This window comes from Lygodium microphyllum, chromosome 29, assembly GCF_053477565.2.
Source record: "Lygodium microphyllum isolate KBCC chromosome 29, Lygodium_microphyllum_v1.1.10, whole genome shotgun sequence".
NCBI lineage: Eukaryota > Viridiplantae > Streptophyta > Polypodiopsida > Schizaeales > Lygodiaceae > Lygodium > Lygodium microphyllum.
The window spans coordinates 17049667-17055995 of record NC_141163.1 but is presented as its reverse complement, the minus strand read 5'-3'; positions in this window follow the sequence as shown (position 1 = coordinate 17055995).

The following is a 6329-nucleotide window of genomic DNA, read 5'->3' as shown; positions in this document are numbered from 1 at the left end:
CAAACTCCTCTCTTTCATATTCTCGAATCCAGGAGATATACCATGTGTCCTCACTTAGCAGTCCCTTAGGAAACTGCGCCTCTATCCTACGGCAAGGGATAACCTCACACTCTCAATCATGGGTCAAAGTCCTAAGAAAACAATTGCTATGCAGTCCAATAGATTTTTCTTCGATACCATGAACCATGCATAGTGCATAATGTGAATGGTTTAGTGCACAAACAAAAGAAAATCAGCATTGTGCATCGTGCGAAACCAATCTTTTCATGATTTCCATGCTAACGTTTATATATTGAAACGAGGAGAGACACCGAGACTTACGCTCATGCTGCCTCTTCCTTTATTTTAAAACAACGGCCTATAGGCATGATACAACATATAAATCAGATTTAAGATTGTACTTTGACGCTCAAACTCCCCTCTCACCCTACCGTTTAATGTTTTGCATTCATTGATAGGTGAAAGAGTCATTTTATGTGTATTTCTTTGTAGAGAAAGCGATAAACACGGACAAAAAAATAGAAATGAGGGTAAACCGAGGCTAACCTTGTGCTCTACCTTCATTATACATTGCACAAACACTTATGTAATTTTTTGGAATTTTCTTTTTATCGTTTCCTAATTTTCTCCCATTTAAAACCCAATTTTTACCAATTTTTGGTATTTTTCCTCTATTTTCTTCAATAAAAAATGACTAGAAACTAAGATTGATTGTGGGTTGTGGCCCTTAGGTTCCTTGATAGAAAAATTTCAGGTTTTGTTGATGTTATGTCTCATATTTTCCCTTTATTTTGCAAAAAATCCCATTTTGCCCCTTAAACGCGTGTTTTACGGGTTTTATACCACTAGTTTCAGCCATATCACTTATGATTTTCTGATTTTCTGAGCATAAATTGATCAAACTCATAGCAAACAACAACATAATGCATAATCAGCCCATGGAAACAATATTTCATCATCCAAATAGCATAAAAACTCATTTTTTCTTCATAAAAATTGAATTACCACTTAGGCTTCATATATCGGGATCTCGGTTTTGCTACGGGACTGCAGGTCAGCCCTCATTCAATATTCAGCACCTTTAAAATCAGCAATCTTCATGTCTTCATCGATCCGGAAGCAATCCGGTCTCATCCGGACAAGCTTTCCTTCACCATTCTTCATTTTCCTCTTACACATAAGAACAACCACTTAAGGGAGAGAGAGGGAGGAGAGAGAAAGACTAGAATCAGAATTCTCCATCCAGGCCATCATTGGACAAGCGAAGGACGGCGATATGATCGGCCCGCAGGGGGGAATCAAGGCCCAAGATCTGTTCCATGGGTTGTATGCAACCCCCCAATCATGAGAGAGAGGAGAGAGGGCGCAAAATTTGGGCGTGATGTTGGCACCTCCATCTCCTCTTTCTTCATCACCTCTCTCCACGTTTTTTCATCTTATATGCTTAAAATTTTGAAGGGCGGGCCGGGGGGGGGGGGTGGGGTCCAAACTCAAAAGGCATGCCCAATTTTGGCCTCCCAAGTATCCACCTTTTCATATCTTGACCATTTTGTGGCCATTTCCCTGTCCGGGCTCTGATTCGAGTGCTATAAATTTCTGCGCATTTGGCTTTACATCCTGCATTGATTGGCAACTCCTGACAACCCACACGGCAGTCTAAAAAATTATCAAAAATCCACAAGTGTCGCTCGGGCGCCTTTTAAAAGTCGTATTTCACTTGGTGCTTAAAATCGTCCTAGCTGGAGCTGCCACCTTCGATGTTGAATATTTTTCCCCTAAATTCTAGATTTTTTGGAAAATTTTAGGCACATCCCGAGCTCAAAACTCCGCTCTCAGTACACTAACTCTGATTATATAGAACATGCAGATAACAAGAAGTCCACTTGTTGGAGGTGTTGTTTCTTTGATATCCAAATGCACAGTCCTATCTACTATGGAGGCAGAGTATGTCGCAGCCACACTGAGTCTTACAAGGAGGCTCTCTAGTTAGGCAGCCTAGTGGCAAACCTTGCAATTACTCATGAGGTCCAATCCTATAGATCTGCTCATTAAAAGTCTCCTAGTTGAGTGTTTTGCCTTCCATAGGAAGTTGATGGGCGTTGGATGAGATGATGTCTTTTCTCATCTTTTTGTACTTATGTATATTTGTACATTGTCACTTTTTTCTTATTCTCTCCTTATTAGGGAAACATTCTTCTTCAAGTGGGAGGTCATTGGGGGTAAAGCGCTTATGCCTAGCCACCCATATATTAGTTAAACTGACAATGTCTGCACCATGTATTAGTTCCTACACACTTGTACACTACAAGTGGCGGGCGCCCATCAATGTCGCTTTATTCTTTATTCTTTTAGTGATATTTGAATAAAGGGAAGGCCGATCACACATTATGACTATTGGAATTTGCACATCTTGTGTGTCTCTCTCTCTTGCTCTTGCTCCTTCCACCATAACTCTTGCTTTTGCTCCATGCTATCACTTCAGGGCTCACTCCCTTTGCTCATCCTAAAACAACATTGTCTCTTTCAAAGCAACTGACACAATACATTTTCAATATGTGCAAAGTGTGGAATCCAAATCATATAGAAGACACATCTACCAAGGAACCTCCTCACCTCTAATATTGGAGAAAAAAACTCCACAATCTTCTTATTTAGTGGCATCTACTTTAGCAAGAGAAGGTATCATGCCATAATATCCACACTTATTCCCAACAATAAGTACTTCATTCATCCCAAAAACTGAATTCTACCCTCATAAAGTTAAGCTCATCTCGTCTAGCCTAGACAAGTTCTTCTCACAATCCACAGCAACAAAGTATCTACAACCATGTTCATCAAACATCTCATCCTTCTCTTCTTTTGCATAGCCCTTTTATAGGCACGTCCTCTAGGAATGGCATTGTAAGATTAGGGATATAATCTTATAGAACCTTGTTCATGACATTCATTATATGTGCTACAAGATTCATAGCCCCTTGTGGTGTAGAGTATACATCTTGACAATGCTTAACAAATTCTTCATTGTAGTTAGATTCTTGTTCTCCAAAGCAAGTTGAAATTGATTGTACCTTGAATAAATATCACTAAGAGAATAGATATCTTTCCCTACAAATGCCTCAACAAACTCATCCACAATTGGCCATACACCTACATTCCTAATAGTTACTGTGTTCACTAGTTGCAAATCCTAGATAAACTTGAGAGACACATTCTTCTTAGGTATTGTGAACCATTGAATCCAATAAGGCATAGAAGATGGCTTATTCCCATCCTAGTCCTTTCATTTAGTAGTTCAATCAATTTCAGTAGATGAGCTCTAGCCATTAGAATAAGGCAACGATTCCAAGATATATGGGAAATATTGAAAATCACCATTGGGGTTGTAATCTTTGGATCCACACATCCACTCTCATGCAAATAGAATGTAAATATTTTGCCATGATGCTCTAAAACCTCTTCAAAGCATTGTCTCTCTGAAGGAAGTAAGAACTCCCATTTCCCCATCTTTAACTCTACCAATGTCACTGTTGAAAACTTATGACCAATATTCTCTCCTCAAATTTGGTTGTTTTGCAACTCTCTTCATTTTCTCATTACAATCACGAGATAACGACTCTATAATTGGTTTCACTTTCTTGTCAACTATTTTCTACTTGGTCCTAAACCCTAGCTTCACTTTGTTTCTCTAGTAAACCCAACTCTTGCTACAAATGGCCAGTACTCAACTTTGTTGGCTAAAATAAATCAATCCTCTTCTCTTTGGACTACATGCAAACATCCCCAAATTCTACATGTTGAAATGAATCAGCATAAAATTCTTTTGGCTAAAGTAACTTAGCCCCTTGCAACTCTATTGGCTAAATTAATTCAACCCTCTTCTCAATTTTCTAAAATGCGTAAGGAACTAACTGTCTTTGCTAAAAAAACTTAGCATCCAACCCTCTCTACTGCATAAAATTAGCAATCTCATGATACATATCTAGGAAATGAACATGCACAAAAGTGGAACTACTATGTATCTCTATTTTCAACATATCTTCAATCTTTGTAATAGTATCTACATAAGGCAACCCATCAATGCATTATTCATCCTCCAATATGTGGATCCATCAGTTATAACCTTTATTTCCATCCATTCTTCAATGGTAAAGGGCTAACCCAAAATGTCATCATAAGAATATAAATCGTGCACAAAAAAAAGTGATAACAATTTTGAACATGCCCTATGGACACCCTCATATTTGGATATGCTGCATTATAGCTTTCCTAGCATGTTATTGGCAACTCTCATCCACCATTTGTAATATTTCCGCTCAAAAATATTACTAAACATGACTCCTTGCATGCCGCGTAATACCTGTCCAAGGTTATCTCTTACATCATAATTACCGGCACCTTAATCCGTAACCCGCACATGCAAAGATGAGGCCTCCGCATTGTGAAATCGAGCCTGAGGGTTCAAGACTGCATAACCACGGGGTAACACCCTTTTGGAAGGGGGAAAAATGGATAATGATGCGAATTAAGCAAATTTTTATAATTCCCCCAGCCGATGCATGGCTGGAGGGAAGGGAATGGGAGAAGGAGGTGATGTGGTGAAGTTGGTGTATGGGGGGAGAGCCATGCACCAGCCACGTGGTGGCTTCCCTCTTTCCCCCCCCCCCCCCCCCCTTAAGCTATAAAAACCCCCACTTAGCTTTGGATTGGAGGGAGGAGGAGCCTGTGATGCTACCGTGCTTCACGATCGTGGAGTGGAAGAAGACGTTGCTGCCGCCGCCGTGAAGATCGCTACCCTGCCACGCCCCGTCCGTCGACTGCTGCTCGTACTCCCGCCGCCAAGTCGCCAGCAAATCCCCCCTTTCATCCTCAACTTCCACACATTATTGGCCTCCACATTTCTTCTGGAAGCTCTTTAGAAGCTTCTTGGGAAGCTTCTAAGGGTGGCTTTCCCTAAGCCCCCATTCCCACAAGCCTTCTCGTAGAGCCCCCATTCCCACAAGCCCTCTCGTAAAGCCCCCATTCCCACAAGCCTTCTCGTAGAGCCCCCATTCCCACAAGCCCTCTCGTAAAGCCCCCATTCCCACAAGCCTTCTCGTAAAGCCCCCATTCCCACAAGCCTTCTCGTAAAGCTCCATTCCCACAAGCCTTCCCATAAGCCCAAAATCCACAAACCCCCGGCTTTTTAAAGATCCGCACTTCGGTGAAGGAATCTCCTACGTACGAGGGAGAAGGCAAATCTTGAGGCTATTCGGAGAACACGTAGAAGCGAGGGTAATCTGCGGAGTTTAAGTCCTCAACGATGGCTTCCAAGAAGTCGCAAGGCGCACCTGCGGGAGGTTTTTCCCCTAACATTCACGTGGACATCACCGCGGATCCACAAACCCAAGTTCCACGAATTTATTTTCCACATAAGAAATGCTTTAAAGTACTTATGCATGTTTCTAATTCACCTAGCATAGGGATAATGCATTTCTCGCTTATTGTTAGTTCAAGTAATAGTGATAAAAGTACATTCGATAAATTATCTCTTTGAAAGATAGATAAGGATTGGTGCATGTCATGAAATTGGATCGTTTGCATTTCCAGAGTTGTTCGTCTTAAGAGATTAGCTGCATGTTGCTATTTTGGTGCATTTCCAAAGTAATGAGTCTAAACGCCTATTACTTTGGGCAAAGGAATGGAATTGTTAAGTGCATTTTTGACTGGACATGGAAGGAATAAGCGTATGTCGCATTTTAGGCAATACCTTCCTTGTAATGATTCATGAGGAAAAGTCGTTAACACCCGTAGGATGTTATCCGAAAAGAAATAGAAGAGCATGAAAATGATTCTATGGACTTGCATGTGGCACGTGCTTGCAAAATGGAATCAACCAACACTAGTCCTACAATATTCACTTTGCATGAACTTCATTAACTACATTGTAGTTAGGAAAGGGTTGCATGTTGCACATTTGTCGTGCATAAATTTCATTTCATCGAGTGGCATTTAGAAAGGATTGCATGGCTTATCAAAGAATGAAACTCAAATGCCTAGACAAAAAGGTTGTAGGCATGATTCTTTGATGTAAGTCCTAGTACGTCCTATGAAATTTATTCTGCAAATTATCATGCATTTTGACTTTTAGTAAGAAAAGATAGGGTTATTGCGAATCTAGTGGTACATAGAAGCAATGAATCACATGTTTACATGTATCATTTTGCAACTATTTTTCTCCTTTAGATCAAGTTTATCATCTCTAGGAAAGGCTCGTCCTTGTCGCAAGACAAGTAGATCGAATTATCTAAACCACCTAACCCGCAAGGGATTCGTATAGGCATGGTTCAGTC